Source organism: Panthera tigris, chromosome B4 (genome assembly GCF_018350195.1).
Source record: "Panthera tigris isolate Pti1 chromosome B4, P.tigris_Pti1_mat1.1, whole genome shotgun sequence".
In the NCBI taxonomy this organism is placed as follows: domain Eukaryota; kingdom Metazoa; phylum Chordata; class Mammalia; order Carnivora; family Felidae; genus Panthera; species Panthera tigris.
The window spans coordinates 121,466,890-121,484,915 of NC_056666.1; the positions used below are offsets into that span (position 1 = coordinate 121,466,890).

General features: G+C 35.3%; 1 long non-coding RNA gene across 1 annotated transcript in view; it reads right to left on the reverse strand.

Moving 5' to 3' along the window:
* Nucleotides 1-855: 855 nt before the first annotated feature.
* Nucleotides 856-18,026, reverse strand: part of LOC122240441 — a 40,876-nt gene continuing 23,705 nt past the window's right edge. The window contains exons 2-3 of the long non-coding RNA XR_006220184.1: nucleotides 10,953-11,078; nucleotides 856-1,037 (exon numbers count right to left, since the gene is read on the reverse strand). This is a non-coding gene — a long non-coding RNA (uncharacterized LOC122240441). The remainder of the gene's footprint in view (nucleotides 1,038-10,952; nucleotides 11,079-18,026) is intronic.

Genomic DNA, 18,026 nt, shown 5'->3' on the forward strand with positions numbered 1-18,026 from the left:
ACAACTTTATTTCTTACTTTTATATTCAAATTATTCTCTTTTAGGAACCTACTTTGTTTTTTCATTTTGCAAGACCTGAATTTCCCTTTTTGATATATTTGCTTTGTGCTGTCAAATGTTAAGGAGTCTGAATTTCCATGAGGGTAGATATTAGTGTATTTATTACATGGGAAGGGATGTTGAGTGGTAACAAATTTTATAGGTGGCTAGTTCTTCAGTGAAGAATTTCAGGTTATAAATATCATTGCCCTATACATCCACCTAACTGGGTAGAGGGGCACTCATTTCCCAATTCCCCTTTTAAATATTAATTAATGAAGACACTTGAAGAAATAAGAAGTTAAGGTAATACTAATACCCTGGCTTATCAGCCAAAGATTTGGCCTATACCAGAAGGAATTTCTAATAATCAAATTGTGGAAAGGCTCTGAGGAAGGAAACTGGGATTGAGCTGGTAAATGCTGGAATATGTCTACCCATTTCCATGATGTCATCTACCTTGGAGACAGGGAGCTTTCACTGACCAGGGGGGTAAAAGTGAGTAAAAGAGTATCTTGTGTATTCTGTCTTTATATCTTTTCCAAAACCACCCAAGGCATTAGCTCTTTTTATCTTGAACTCCCTGTAATCTCTCTCTCTCTCAAATAGTATTTTCAAAGTTCATTTGGAGGTGAAAATTTGCTCTAATGCATTCTGTTGTGCAATGGACAATCAGAGGTGTTTTGTGAGTAGACATGTGAAGAATGTAAGAATAATGATTATATATAACAATACTACTCTTACAACTGATAACAATAGTGGCTAGCCTTGAACACATACTATACAGTAGGCACTCACTAAGGAACTTACCAGGTCTTTACAACAACCCTATGAGATAGGTTGCTGTTATTATTTCCATCTTACTAATGAGGAGACTGATAACACAGACAGGTTTAGTGACTTGCCCATAGACACATAGCCAATAGGCAGGAGGTCAGAATTTGAACCTAGGTATTTGACTTCAGGGTCCATAGCATAACCACTGTCTTGCTGGCTCCCTGCAGAAAGAAAGGGCAGAAACCAGAATGGTTATGAGAGCAGATTAAGTTAGAGCGGTGCTACATATTTGGATTTCCCCAGATCAATAAGAATACTAAAGGCACTGGATATTTCAAAGTCTGTCATCACTTAAAAAAAAAAACAAAACAAAAACAAACCTAGTGTAAAGAGCATGTGGCTTGCAGCCAGAGTGCTTGGTTCCAATCCCTGTCCTACCAATTTAGATGTCTCCCATTGTTTTTAGTGTGGGTTAATATTCAGTGTTGAACTAGTAACTTAAGCTTTTTTTTCCTCTTTAGAATTGCTGCTGTTAAGAAGAGAGTTGGTCCTGAGATCCTTTCCCCAGGTAAGTGATGTAACATGGTAGAAAAAGGCATGTGTTCTAAAAGCCTAAGACTTAGGTAAAGTTAAGAAGATTCAGAATATAGACAAAATGTTTCTGAGAAACAATATGAGAAAGAATGTGGATGCTTCTTGTTTTTCCAGACAAGGAAAGGATTCCTCAGGGCTGACAGGAATGAGGTTCTATGGAGAGGTATTGATGAAAGCAGGGGGCTTAGGGGTCCCAGAGAAAGGGTTCCTGCTCCCTGGACATCTGGGGAGGTGCCAGACCTTAGTGAAGTTGGGGATGGGATGGGAGCTGACTTAGATACCATGTCCTTCATATCCAAGAAGATAAAGCCGTGCCAGCCTCAGAGAGGGTCATATTCCTTAACATGGCATGGAAACAGGAAGAAAAAGAATCCTGTTCTATTCTCAGCATGGTATGGAAGAAGCAAAGAGAACTGTAGATTCTGAAGCAGCCGTTTAGACAGGAAAAGAGGACAGCTTCTCGTTAAGCTCTGTGGACTGATGACTGAAGAGCTATTGGGATAGTGGATGTCTCAGTGGACATCTGTGTAAAGAGGCGATCTCAGCCCTAGATCTGCTCTATTCCCTCCCTCACAATCAACATCAGCTCCCCAGAACTTAGACACAACTCCACAGAAGAGAAAAGTAGCTGCAGTTCCAGACTAATAACATTCAATTGCTATCCCAATAACATGTATGTGCTTGTATTTATCCAGGTTCGTGCTTTAAGATCCCCAGATACTATACTGCTTAGTCTCTAACGTTTTCCTTTGTTTTGTTTTTGTGGCTAATTCTTTAGCTGATCCTCTAAAATTTATATTTTACCCAAATTGCCCAATTTATCAAGCACTTACATGTACTTACATATTCTTCCCTCCCCCAAATTTTAATTAACTTCAAAGCAGGTAATATGTGTACTTGGTAAAAAATTCAAAAGGTATCAGCTAGTGTACAATGGGACGTAAGTCTCCCTCCTACCCTTACTCCTCAGTCCTACCACTGCTGTCAGTTTTTCATGTTTCTTAGGATGTCATGTGTACCTGTTATCATATGTTTATACAGTCTAAAAACAGGCCCACAATCATATTTTACACACTGCTCTGTACCTTGCCTTTTCCATGTAACAAGATGTCTTGGATATTATTCCACAGTTGTATTTGGCATTCCATTCTAGAGATGCATCATGATTTATCTGAGCAATTGGTGGGAATTTAGGTTGTTTCCAGATTTTTGCTATTAAGAATAGTGGTATGAGGCATTTGTTTGTACATACTTCTTTGCATCTTATTTGAATACTAGAAGTAGGACATAGGAATGACAATATGTGCATTTAAAAATTTAACAGACAATAAACAAAATAAAATAAAATAAAATAAAATAAAATAAAATAAAATAAAATAAAATAAAATAAAAATTTTGTTAGACACTGTTTGGTGGTTCTCATTGGAATTATACCGTGTGAAGTCCCATGGTAATCCCATGAAATCCCACCTAATATATAAGTGCCTGTCTCTCCTTTTATCAAACTTAAATTTTTTTTCTCGCTTGACAGGTGAAAATTAGTATCTCATTGTAGTTTATTATTTTATTATTTTATTTTAAAAATTAATTTGTATTTTCTTCTGTACTCTTTTTCTTTTATCTGCTCAAGCCCTTTGCTCACTTTTCTTGTTGATTTTTATGTTTTATGTGTTCATAAAATACATTATACATCTTATGAAGTTAGCCCTTTATAATATGTTTTGTGAGTTTTCTTCCAGTTTATTGTTTGTACTTTGATTTTGTTTATTTCTTTAGTTGATTTAGACTTTTTATTCATATATAGTTTAATTCATCAATCTTTTATGGTTTTAGTCAGACTCTTCCCACTCAAGAGATTTTCTTTTTAAACCTCATGCTTTCTTTCAGTACCTTTTTCTTTTTTTCTTTTTGTTTAAATCTTTCTCATTGAGGAACTTATTGTAAAGGGAAAAAACCAGAATGTTAATTGCTGTGTTTATGAGATTCCATTTATAACTTTGACTTTAAACTAAGTTCCTGATGACTCATGTGCAATGGAATAAGATTCTACTTTGTACCTTCAAAATCATGTTTAAATTGCTTGTTTAATTTACTTGCAAAAATAAGTTCTGCAAGAAAAAAAGTCTTCAATATACTTTTCAAGACTCCTAAAAAAGCCATCCACTCTGGGTGAGTTAATTGTAACAAGATTGGAGTGGAGAGAAGGTCAGGGGGAGTGTCTAACTATTGTAAACTTAGAGAGCAAATTCAAACCATGACAAACCTGGTTTACAGTTTGATGTGAACAAAGACAATTCTCTAGGGCCAACATTCTAAAACAAGAATTTATATTCTCAACATTCTAAGTCAACAGTCCTTGAAATTATTAGGACAAACCTTTGAATATTATAGGAAAACTGTCTTATTCTGTAAACTTAGGTAGAAATTTGACTTTAAGATAACATGATACAGAATAAGTATAGTTTTAATTTAAATTTTATGGTAACTGATATATAAATATTATGTGAACTCCTTCATTATCTAGCTAGAACAAAGAGTAATGGCTAGCCCAATGCTTCGCATTTTCAAAAGCACTCATGTCCCAACTAAAAGTTTCACATTAAATAATGTTGAAATGCATTGTTATCATTACAACTCTTCCTCTAACCAAGGCTGAGTCAAAGACCTTGGGCACAGAATAATATCCTTTAATTTATATGAATACTAGACTTAAGCTGTATGATGTCGCAAAAGATTGCACTTTGAATTTAACTCAGTTGAAAACTATGTTGCAATAATATCCTGTTTTCAGGCTTACTGATATTTATTATTCTTAAACTTTAAAAAATTTAATTTTTAATTACACAACAAAATGAATGCATTCAGTTTTGAAAACTTTAAATATAATAGATAAAGCTAAAATCCTTTTTGTAGAGACTCCTTTACCTGTTTTCTTCTCTTCCAAAAAATCCCAGCCTCAGACTGTTATGAGTTTGGTGCTTATGTTTGCAGTTGTGTTACTTTGTTATTGAGTGATATACTTTTTAGATCTATTCACATTGAAACATTTAGATCTTGTTAGTTTCTTTCCATTGTTACACAATATTCCATCAAATGGAATATTGCATATTTATTCACATTACTCTATTGATGAACATGTATTTTTCTTTCAGTTTTTCATTATTATGAATGACATTGCAATTAATATGCTTGTAAATGTCTCCTTATGTTCCAGTGATGATTTTTTTAAGGAAAAAGTTCTAACATAGGATTTTTGGGGTTATGAGGTATGAGCATTTTGAGTTAATATACTGTCAAATTATCCTCCAAAGTGGCTGTATTCATTCCTGCTTCTACCAGTAGTGTATAAGAATACTGATTGATTGCCCCCAAATCTTTTCAACACTTGATTTTGTCAAACATTTAAAATTATTGCTAATTTGGTGAATGTGAACTAGTATCTCATTATTTTAATTTGTATTTCACTGATTACTACTGAGTTGATTATCTTTTCATATATACATTGACCATTCAAGTTTCTTCCTCTGTGAATTACCTTTTCATCTTCTTTGCTCATTTTTCTTTTGCCCTGCTTTTCTTTTGTCTTTTTTCTTTCTTCTTCTTCTTTTTTTTAATCGTTTAAAAATTTTTAAATGTTTTATTGTTTAATTTTGAGAGAGAGAAACAAAGTGCAAGTGGAAGAGGGGCAGAGAGAGAGGGACACACAGAATCCAAAGCAGGCTCCAGGCTCTGGGATTTCAGCACAGAACCCTATGTGGGGCTCACACTCAAGAAACTTGAGATCATGACCTGAGCCAAAGTCGGATCTTAACCTACTGAGCCACCCAGGCTCCCCTGGGCTGCTTTTCAGTGTAAATTTTCAAATTCTTATAGGATTGTTAGAATTCTTTATATTTTTCCAGTTATTAATTTTACATTATTTAGGTTGCAAACTATTTTATCCATGCCTATTGATTATTGCAGTTTCTTTTGAATATGTGGATTGGTATCTTTCATCATCTCTGGAAAATTATCATTTATCTCTTCAAATATTGTCTTTGTTACACAACTCTTTTCTACTTTTCCTATCAAATTAATCTTTGACCTTCTCTATCTTCTTTTGTTTTTTCACTCATATTTTTTTTATTTGCTGTATTTTTCTTTCTCTCTATGCTACATTTTGGGTGACTTATTATGGTCTGTTTTCCAGTTTAGTAATTCTCTCTTTTGCTTTGTTCAGTCTGTTGCTAAAAACATCTAATTCAGTTTTTAAAATTAGATAGTCTATTTCATTTTTTTTTCATATCTTGTAGGTTGCATTATATAATTTCTACTTCCTTTCAGATATTTTTAATCTTGACCTTATTTCTTTAACCTTTGCAAGCTTGTTTGTTATATAATCTGTGTCTGATTATTCCAATATGTGACATTTTTGTGGATCTCTTTTTGCTGGCTGTTTGTGTTTCTGTTCTCACTCATGGTATCGTGTTGCCTTGTGGGCTTGCTTATTTTTGATTATATACTACCAATTGTCCTTGAAAAATTATTTGTGAGGACTCCCTAGGGCATAGGGTAATGTTTTCTCCTCTAGTTAAGATTTGCATTTATGCCTGTCAGATTCCCAGAGGCATAAACAGTGCAGAACCACTTTAAACTAAATTTACAGCTTGTGGTTTCCTGGACCACCCCATTGATGTAAGTTAGGGCTGAAAATCTATGCAAGAGATCGTTTGTGGTTACCATTTTTAAGAAGCAGGTTTTTCTTATTCTATTTTCCCCCCTCTGTTTTGCTCAGCATGAAATCCCACCCTCCTCAAGTTCCCTGCATGTCGGTTGTGGTTAGGAAGGTGCATTTACTTACTTCAGAGTTTTATTTAATGTGCTTATCTCATCTATGGTTCCTCACAGCTGGTGATGTCTGGACTTTGACTCATGTACTCCATGCCTCTTTGTGTTATCTAAATTGCAGCCCATCTTATCTGGATCAGCAGATGTCCTCGGGAGGGAAAAAGTAGCTTTGTGGCTATTTATTTTCTAGATATTTACTTTCTTCTAGAGTTTGCCTTGGCATTTCATCCTATCCTTTGAATTGTTTGATGGTTTTAAGAAAATGATTTTAGCAATTAGAATTGGTATGAATAAACTACCTTCCATTTCTGAAATTGGACGTTGTAGGAAATCTTTTAAATTTACCTAATTGCTCACAGAATTCTCTCTTTTTCCTTAAAATTTAAAAATATCACCAGGATGTTTTAAGGTGACAACTTCTGAAAGTTAATTCTTCCTGGTACAAAGTAACTCATTTTGTTTTACTGATTTTTCAGGGTTTTTCTTTCCCCAGGGAAATAAAATCTTCATTTTACTGTATCTTTATTTATCACTGTTGTTTCATTTCTTCCAATCATTGCTTTAGAAACTGAGTCCCTCATGTCTATCATTTTCATTTTTTGGTTCCTTTATATTGTAGGACAGTTTCTCAAGCTTGTCTACCACATAAGTGATTTTCCTCCCTGTAGTGTTGTTACTATTTTAATTTCTACTTCTAGTCATGTATAAGATATTTATGACATTATTTACTTCTTTATAGCTTTAAATTTTTTTTGCACTTTTCTTTTGCCTTAATATTTAGTTATTTTTTAGTCATGTTTCTTTACATAAATGATGATTTTTGTAACTTTATTAGGTATTATGTCCTAGTATAAATCTTTTATAAAAATAGTTTTATCTTTATTTTTTTTATGTTTATTTATTTGTTTTGAGAGGGAGAGAGAGCAGGGGAGGGGTAGAAAGAGAGGGAGAGAGAGCAACCCAAGCAGACTCCACACTGTCAGCCCAGAGTCCTATGTGGGGCTCAGTCTTAACAACTGTGAGATCATGACCTGAGCTGAAATCAAGAGTCAGACACTTAACTGACTGAGTCACCCAGGAGCCCCAGTTTTATCTTGATTATTAATCACAGTATTTGTATCTTTCCTTGTTGAAGAATCTTTGTTTTGGTCTATTGTGATTTTATTTATTCATTTTCAAAAGTTTTTATCATCATTTTAAAAAACTGAGATAACAATGACGTTTAAATGGTGAATTCCATTGAAAAGAGTTAACCAAGGAAATGAAATGCAAGCATCTACCATACAATAAAAGGTAAAACAGTTGAACTGTAACATTTAATCATGTAAACAGGGGCACCTGGGTAGCTAGCTCAGTTGGTTAAGCGTCAGACTCTTGGCCTTGGCTCAGGTCATGATCTCATGGTTTTTGGGATGGAGCACGGTGTCAGGCTCTGTGTTGGCAGCATGGAACCTGCTTGGGATTCCTTCTCTCAACCTCTTTCTCTGCCCCTCCCCTGCTCATGCTCTCCACCCACCCCCCAAATAAATAAACATCAAAAAATTTAAATATGCAAACAATTATTTTTTTAACATAAAGGTAAGGAAGAAGATACTTAAGTTTTATTTATACACGGGCATTTTTAGTAGTATATAAATGTGAGAAATCATCTGGGTTTCAAAAGAAGATAGAAGTGGAAATTTCTAAGGTAAACCTTAGGAATGTGAATGCTTAGATGTTTTCTGTTCCTCTAATTCCTTCTTATTTATTAAAAGAAGTAGAGAAATGAGTATAAATGAGCATTGAGACAACTTGTGGATATACCTGTTGACACCACTTGTGAGAAATATTTGTTCTGGGGACGCCTGGTTGGTTCAATTTGTTGAATGTCCGACACTGGGTTTTTGCTCAGGTCATGATTCCAGGATCGTGGGATTGAGCTCTGAGTCAGGCTCTATGCTGGTTGTGGAGCCTGCTTAAGATTCTGTCTCTCTCCCCCTGTCCCTCTGCCCTGCTTGCATGTGCTCTCTCTCTTTCTCAAAAAACAAAACAAAAGGTAAATTTATTCTGAAAGTCCTTGTCCAGTCAGTAGAAAAATACATTCAGAAAACCATTTTAGAACTCAAGTGCAAAGTTTCTATTCTGGAGAAGCTCAGAGTCTAGTTGGGGACTGATCGGTACAAACATTAAATAAATATTTACAATGTGATATTCTCTCTCTCTTTTCCCCTCCCCAACCAGTAGATGTAAAAATGATTTATACAAATGATACATATAATTATAATAGTATAATATAATAATTATATACTTGTATATATAATTTATTTGTATATATCATATACCTTGGGATATACAGGGAAAATGAAGCATCTGTGTATACAAACCGAAGTTGGCAACAAAGATAACATTTGTGTGAAATATTTTACCCTTTTAGTTTCCTCTGGAACCCAGAAGCCATTGGATTCCTGAAACTTTAAACATGAACTCAGATATGCCAATAATTGCATATCAAATACCCACTAGTAGCTAAGCGGCTGCTATACAATAGCGTACAAAAATCTGGAAGGTGATAAAAATGGTGCAAATAGGTTCCCCATTTCTTTTCCAAGAAAAACCTCCTAATGGGCTGTTGATGATCTAATCAGGTCAAGTGCTCTCTGAGTTGCCCTCTTTATACAGAGTCAGCAAGCATAACATTTTGTTAACCTATTGACACAGAGGAAATTTGTTTTCCATCTGACCTTTTACAGTAACTACTCAAAATTACTTTCTCTTCAACTAACAAAGTTAATGAATAAATTATCCAGCTGTAACACTTATAGACAGGAGCATTTACAATTTTTATTTTTATTCCTGATCATTTGGTTTTTGCTTTAGCCATTGCTTTTTTCCCTAGGAAAAAGTTTTAATTTTTACTGAAAATTTGCAGCTGTGATTTAGAGAGTAATACTCTTGAACTGTTTGAAACCAATCACATATTCACAAAGTAATTTGCTACTTTGCAGATATTACAATTATAGATGTTGAAATGGTCCCGCAATAATTTTATGATGCATAGAAATGCTATTAAGAATTTGTAACCATTTGTATAAGATAGAATAAAAGTTTGACTTTGGGCTACATATAAACAAAGGGCTTCCTAAGGAAATAGTTATTAAAAATACATGGGGCATTTTAAACCTGAGAATAAACTCTTTTCCAAAATGGAAAAATAAATTATGGGTCTTTGCTCTCATTCTTTATTAAATCTCAATTCTCAAAATTCACCAAAGTTTTGTTAAATGTATGCATTCAAATTACTAACGTTTTTTTTAAAAAATGATAACACTTAATTTTGAATTGTTCTCAAGTCTAGCCTTTTAACTGTTTCCAACTGACCTTTCCCTAAATAGGTCCAAATTGGAAGTTTACTCTGGTAAGTTTGTTTTTAATGATTTACTATATTCATTATAGCTACAAAGATGAGCATCCAATTCAGTTCCAAAGGTAAGCCTGCCTTCAGTTGTTGGACAAATTTTAAATACTTCTTAGAGAATGAGATTATATATATTTTCTCTGCAGACTATTCTAACATTTACTGTCCTATGAATATTATTTAAGCATCATTAGATCCACTTACCTCTCACAATTTTCAGAGAAGAATTCAAGCTTGCTCATATTTCATTTATCATGAATAAGAACACAGACTGTTATTTTAACATTTTCCATTAGCATAAACATATAGCAATATTATTTTACACTTGTTAGAAAATTTCTATAGACTTGAAAGATCCAACAGCATTTTGGATTATCATCAGCAAATGGCCATTGTTTTTTGTTTTTTTTTGTTTTTTTTCTTGGTTTTTTTTTGGGGGGGGGGGAAGCTGTTCCTGGTCACTAAAAAGAGTATTGTTTTAATACAGTTTTTATTATTTTTTAATTTTTTAATTGTGGTTAAAACACCACAACTCATTAACCTACATTTGGAAAATCACACATTATAAAACAGCAGCATTTCTTTCAGATGAATATGCAAAGTGGGTTTTTATTCTTGCTGTGTTTGATTATCTACCTTGAACAGTCTTATAATAGAACTAGTCAAAACATTATTAAATATTCTTATAATGGGGAAGTAACTCCTTTATGAAACAGAAAGTAATATTTAAGTGATAACAACTTTTGTTATTAAGTACTTTTACGTTTTTTCCCTAAATTTTAATTTAATTTTGGGGATGGTGAGTAAAGTCTCCTTTAATTATTTACAGACCCAAGCACCCAACAGTCATAATATCTCTGTTTCTTTTAAAGCAGAAAAACATAGGCCTTGCATGGAAACTCTTAAGAAATGTCAAAGAGCTGGGTCCTGTTGAAAAGTTTAGTAGTTATAGAAAAATATTTCAAAAACATAAATGCGGCAGTTTTAAACATGGTTTAGTGCCCAGAATAACTTGTCAGGTTTTTTTTTTTTTTTTTCATTTTTAACATAAATATCAACTGCCAGTGTGTAATTGAGTCACAAACACATTTGAATTCAGGAATTTTTATACTAAAATATTTCTCTGTGAACAAGTCCCATCTCACCAAACAGAGAGATTTTGTTACTGTTTGTGTATTTTAAAAGCAAGAAAGCCTTGTGTTACACAGTACTCCATGGGGTATTTTATATATCTGTGTACTTTTTTATTCCATTCCCCCTCTCATTTTTGTGTTCCTCAAAATATCTAGGACAGCATTTTTGCATGCTTGCATATACTTACGAATATAGCTTAGTGGTTAAAAACTTGGGTTCTGTAGCTAGACTTCCTGGGTTCAAATCTTGTTCTGCAACCTTCAGCTGTTACCTTTGCAATTCACTCAAAGCTCCCATACCTCAGTTTTTTCATCTATAAACAGGAGTTACATTAAATGTTTGTGAATTAAGTGAAATAACACACATAAAGCACTTAAAATAGTGACTGGCACATAGTAAATTCTTAATAAGTGTTAGCTATTATTTTTAACAAGAATTTATCAAGCACCTATTACACCAATATTGTGCTATAAATGCTGTAGGTACCACAATGAACCAGACAGGCATATTTATTACTCAGGTAATACACAGGTCATCATAATACAGTACAAAAACTACTATGATGGAATTGTGTAGGGTGCTGCAGTTGCTTAATGGAAGACACCTTACCCAGACTAAAAAAATCGGTAAAGTTGTTTTGGACCAAATTATGTCTAAGCCAGAGAGCTGAAGGATGGGTAGGAGCTGCCATGTGATAGTGAATGGGTTAGAGGAATAGAGTTTCAAGTGGACAGATTATCCAGAGGACCCATTATGAGAAAGTCACACAAGGGAAAAAGAGCATGGCACTTCTAAGGCCTTAAGGAGGCTTAGTTAAATATACTATACAGTTTGGGGTGGGGGTGGTGCACAAAGTCACTTAATTCTGAATACAGGTCATCGAATCACGTAAGTCATCAAACAGACATAAGAGGAGAGTGTCATGTTCTGATTTTAGTTTTTTAAAGATCCTTCTTTATATATATTTAAATATATTTATATTTAATCATTTATATATTTAATGCATAAATATATATATTTAAGATATATATTTATAATTTTCTCCCTCAAAAATAAAATAAAACGTTAAAAAAACAACAACTACAAACTTCCCTCTGAGCACTGCTTTAGCTGCCTCTTATAAGTTTTTGTATGTTGTGTCTTCATTCTCAAGATATTTTATAATGTTGGGGATTACTATATACATTTGTAATTTATCAGATTCCATCTTTGATCTATAGGTTGGTGTTTAATGTCCATGTATTTATGAAGTTTGTGTTTCCAAATTTTCTACTGTTTCTACTGATTTCTCATTTTATTTTATTGTGATCAGAGAACATATTTTGCATTATTTCTGTCATCTTAAATGTACTGAGTTTTGTTTTATGGCCTGGTATATGACCTCCTGGAGAATGTTCTTTGTGCATTTGAGAAGATTGTGTATTTTGCTGCTGGTGCGTAGTGTGGTCTATATGCCTATTATGTAGCTGGTTTACAGTGTTGTTCAAGTCTCCTATATCCTTGTGGCTTTTCTGTCTAGTTGCTCTACCCACAATTGAAAGTTGAGTATTGAAGTTTTCAACTATTATTGTTGAATTGTCTACTTTTGCCCTCACTTCTGTCAGTTTTTGTTTCATGTATTTTGGTGCTCTGTTGTTAGGTACATATATGTTTATAATGGATGTTTTTTCCTTATTGATTGATTTATTATAAAATGTTTTCATTCATTTCTGGTAACATTTTTTATTTTAAGATCTATTTGTATTGCTACTTTAACTTTCTTGTGGTTGCTTTTTGCATTATTTCTTTATCCATATTTTTACTTTGAGTTTGTTCGTATTTTGAGTTTGAAGTATATGTCCTCTAGACAGCATATATCAGATCTCATTTTTTATCTAGTCTGACAATCTCTGCCTTTTAATCAGATTATTTAAACCATTCAAATGTAATGTTATCATTGATATAGTTGGAATTATGTCTGCCATTTTACTTTTTGTTTTCTTTTTTTTTTTTTCTTTTTTTTTTTATTTTTTTATTTTTTTTTTTATTTTTTAATATATGAAATTTACTGTCAAATTGGTTTCCATACAACACCCAGTGCTCATCCCAAAAGGTGCCCTCCTCAATACCCATCACCCACCCTGCCCTCCCTCCCACCCCCCATCAACCCTCAGTTTGTTCTCAGTTTTTAACAGTCTCTTATGCTTTGGCTCTCTCCCACTCTAACCTCTTTTTTTTTTTTCTTTCCTTCCTTCCCCTCCCCCATGGGTTTCTGTTATGTTTCTCAGGATCCACATAAGAGTGAAACCATATGGTATCTGTCTTTCTCTGTATGGCTTATTTCACTTAGCATCACACTCTCCAGTTCCATCCATGTTGCTACAAAAGGCCATATTTCATTTTTTCTCATTGCCACGTAGTATTCCATTGTGTATATAAACCACAATTTCTTTATCCATTCATCAGTTGATGGACATTTAGGCTCTTTCCATAATTTGGCTATTGTTGAGAGTGCCGCTATAAACATTGGGGTACAGGTGCCCCTATGCATCAGTACTCCTGTATCCCTTGGATAAATTCCTAGCAGTGCTATTGCTGGGTCATAGGGTAGGTCTATTTTTAATTTTCTGAGGAACCTCCACACTGCTTTCCAGAGCGGCTGCACCAATTTGCATTCCCACCAACAGTGCAAGAGGGTTCCTGTTTCTCCACATCCTCTCCAGCATCTATAGTCTCCTGATTTCTTCATTTTGGCCACTCTGACTGGCGTGAGGTGGTATCTGAGTGTGGTTTTGATTTGTATTTCCCTGATAAGGAGCGACGTTGAGCATCTTTTCATGTGCCTGTTGGCCATCCGGATGTCTTCTTTAGAGAAGTGTCTATTCATGTTTTCTGCCCATTTCTTCACTGGGTTATTTGTTTTTCGGGTGTGGAGTTTGATGAGCTCTTTATAGATTTTGGATACTAGCCCTTTGTCCGATGTGTCATTTGCAAATATCTTTTCCCATTCCGTTGGCTGCCTTTTAGTTTTGTTGGTTGTTTCCTTTGCTGTGCAGAAGCTTTTTATCTTCATAAGGTCCCAGTAATTCACTTTTGCTTTTAATTCCCTTGCCTTTGGGGATGTGCCGAGTAAGAGATTGCTACGGCTGAGGTCAGAGAGGTCTTTTCCTGCTTTCTCCTCTAAGGTTTTGATGGTTTCCTGTCTCACATTCAGGTCCTTTATCCATTTTGAGTTTATTTTTGTGAATGGTGTGAGAAAGTGGTCTAGTTTCAGCCTTCTGCATGTTGCTGTCCAGTTCTCCCAGCACCATTTGTTAAAGAGACTGTCTTTTTTCCATTGGATGTTCTTTCCTGCTTTGTCAAAGATGAGTTGGCCATACGTTTGTGGGTCTAGTTCTGGGGTTTCTATTCTATTCCATTGGTCTATGTGTCTGTTTTTATGCCAATACCATGCTGTCTTGATGATGACAGCTTTGTAGTAGAGGCTAAATTCTGGGATTGTGATGCCTCCTGCTTTGGTCTTCTTCTTCAAAATTACTTTGGCTATTTGGGGCCTTTTGTGGTTCCATATGAATTTTAGGATTGCTTGTTCTAGTTTCGAGAAGAATGCTGGTGCAATTTTGATTGGGATTGCATTGAATGTGTAGATAGCTTTGGGTAGTATTGACATTTTGACAATATTTATTCTTCCAATCCATGAGCATGGAATGTCTTTCCATTTCTTTATATCTTCTTCAATTACCTGCATAAGCTTTCTGTAGTTTTCAGCATACAGATCTTTTACATCTTTGGTTAGATTTATTCCTAGGTATTTTATGCTTCTTGGTGCAATTGTGAATGGGATCAGTTTCTTCATTTGTCTTTCTGTTGCTTCATTGTTAGTGTATAAGAATGCAACTGATTTCTGCACATTGATTTTGTATCCTGCAACTTTGCTGAATTCATGTATCAGTTCTAGCAGACTTTTGGTGGAGTCTATCGGATTTTCCATGTATAATAGCATGTCATCTGCAAAAAGCGAAAGCTTGACTTCATCTTTGCCAATTTTGATGCCTTTGATTTCCTTTTGTTGTCTGATTGCTGATGCTAGAACTTCCAGCACTATATTGAACAACAGCGGTGACAGTGGGCATCCCTGTCGTGTTCCTGATCTCAGGGAAAAAGCTCTCAGTTTTTCCCCGTTGAGGATGATGTTAGCTGTGGGCTTTTCATAAATGGCCTTTATGATCTTTAAGTATGTTCCTTCTATCCCGACTTTCTCAAGGGTTTTTATTAAGAAAGGGTGCTGGATTTTGTCAAAGGCCTTTTCTGCATCGATTGACAGGATCATATGGTTCTTCTCTTTTTTTTTGTTAATGTGATGTATCACGTTGATCGATTTGCGAATGTTGAACCAGCCCTGCATCCCAGGAATAAATCCCACTTGATCATGGTGAATAATTCTTTTTATATGCTGTTGAATTCGATTTGCTAGTATCTTATTAAGAATTTTTGCATCCATATTCATCAGGGATATTGGCCTGTAGTTCTCTTTTTTTACTGGGTCTCTGTCTGGTTTAGGAATCAAAGTAATACTGGCTTCATAGAATGAGTCTGGAAGTTTTCCTTCCCTTTCTATTTCTTGGAATAGCTTGAGAAGGATAGGTATTATCTCTGCTTTAAATGTCTGGTAGAACTCCCCTGGGAAGCCATCTGGTCCTGGACTCTTATTTGTTGGGAGATTTTTGATAACCGATTCAATTTCTTCGCTGGTTATGGGTCTGTTCAAGCTTTCTATTTCCTCCTGATTGAGTTTTGGAAGAGTGTGGGTGTTTAAAAATTTGTCCATTTCTTCCAGGTTGTCCAATTTGCTGGCATATAATTTTTCATAGTATTCCCTGATAATTGTTTGTATCTCTGAGGGATTGGTTGTAATCATTCCATTTTCATTCATGATTTTATCTATTTGGGTCATCTCCCTTTTCTTTTTGAGAAGCCTGGCTAGAGGTTTGTCAATTTTGTTTATTTTTTCAAAAAACCAACTCTTGGTTTCGTTGATCTGCTCTACAGTTTTTTTAGATTCTATATTGTTTATTTCTGCTCTGATCTTTATTATTTCTCTTCTTCTGCTGGGTTTAGGCTGCCTTTGCTGTTCTGCTTCTATTTCCTTTAGGTGTGCTGTTAGGTTTTGTATTTGGGATTTTTCTTGTTTCTTGAGATAGGCCTGGATTGCAATGTATTTTCCTCTCAGGACTGCCTTCGCTGCATCCCAAAGCGTTTGGATTGTTGTATTTTCATTTTCGTTTGTTTCCATATATATTTTAATTTCTTCTCTAATTGCCTGGTTGACCCACTCATTCGTTAGTAGGGTGTTCTTTAACCTCCATGCTTTTGGAGGTTTTCCAGACTTTTTCCTGTGGTTGATTTCAAGCTTCATAGCATTGTGGTCTGAAAGTATGCATGGTATAATTTCAATTCTTGTAAACTTATGAAGGGCTGTTTTGTGACCCAGTATATGATCTATCTTGGAGAATGTTCCATGTGCACTCGAGAAGAAAGTATATTCTGTTGCTTTGGGATGCAGAGTTCTAAATATATCTGTCAAGTCCATCTGATCCAATGTATCATTCAGGGCCCTTGTTTCTTTATTGACTGTGTGTCTAGATGATCTATCCATTTCTGTAAGTGGGGTGTTAAAGTCCCCTGCAATGACCACATTCTTATCAATAAGGTTGCTTATGTTTATGAGTAATTGTTTTATATATCTGGGGGCTCGGGTATTTGGCGCATAGACATTTATAATAGTTAGCTCTTCCTGGTGGATAGACCCTGTGATTATTATATAATGCCCTTCTTCATCTCTTGTTACAGCCTTTAATTTAAAGTCTAGTTTGTCTGATATAAGTATGGCTACTCCAGCTTTCTTTTGGCTTCCAGGAGCATGATAAATAGTTCTCCATCCCCTCACTCTCAATCTAAAGGTGTCCTCAGATCTAAAATGAGTCTCTTGTAGACAGCAAATAGATGGGTCTTGTTTTTTTATCCATTCTGATACCCTATGTCTTTTAGTTGGCGCATTTAATCCATTTACATTCAGTGTTATTATAGAAAGATATGGGTTTAGAGTCATTGTGATGTCTGTATGTTTTATGTTTGTAGTGATGTCCCTGGTACTTTGTCTCACAGGATCCCCCTTAGGATCTCTTGTAGGGCTGGTTTCATGGTGACAAATTCCTTCAGTTTTTGTTTGTTTGGGAAGACCTTTATCTCTCCTTCTATTCTAAATGACAGACTTGCTGGATAAAGGATTCTCGGCTGCATATTTTTTCTGTTTAGCACACTGTAGATACCGTGCCAAGCCTTTCTGGCCTGCCAAGTTTCAAAGGAGAGATCAGTCACGAGTCTTATAGGTCTCCCTTTATATGTGAGGGCACGTTTATCCCTTGCTGCTTTCAGAATTTTCTCTTTATCCTTGTATTTTGCCAGTTTGACTATGATATGTCGTGCAGAAGATCGATTCAAGTTACGTCTGAAGGGAGTTCTCTGTGCCTCTTGGATTTCAATGCCTTTTTCCTTCCCCAGTTCAGGGAAGTTCTCAGCTATAATTTGTTCAAGTACCCCTTCAGCACCTTTCCCTCTCTCTTCCTCCTCTGGGATACCAATTATGCGTATATTATTTTTTTTTAGTGTATCACTTAGTTCTCTAATTTTCCCCTCATACTCCTGGATTTTTTTATCTCTCTTTCTTTCAGCTTCCTCTTTCTCCATAACTTTATCTTCTAGTTCACCTATTCTCTCCTCTGCCTCTTCAAGCCGAGCCATTGTGGTTTCCATTTTGTTTTGCATTTCGTTTAAAGCGTTTTTCAACTCCTCGTGACTGTTCCTTAGTCCCTCGATCTTTATGGCAAGAGATTCTCTGCTGTCCTGTATACTGTTTTCAAGCCCAGCGATTAATTTTATGACTATTATTCTAAATTCACTTTCTGTTATATTATTTAAATCCTTTTTGATCAGTTCATTAGCTGTTGTTATTTCCTGGAGATTCTTCTGAGGGGAATTCTTCCGTTTGGTCATTTTGGAGAGTCCCTGGTGTGGTGAGGACCTGCAGTGCACTTCCCCTGTGCTGTGGTGTATAACTGGAGTTAGTGGGCGGGGCCGCAGTCCGACCCGATGTCTGCCCCCAGCCCACTGCTGGGGCCACAGTCAGACTGGTGTGTGCCTTCTCTTCCCCTCTCCTAGGGGCGGGATTCACTGTGGGGTGGCGTGTCCCGTCTGGGCTACTTGCACACTGCCAGGCTTGTGT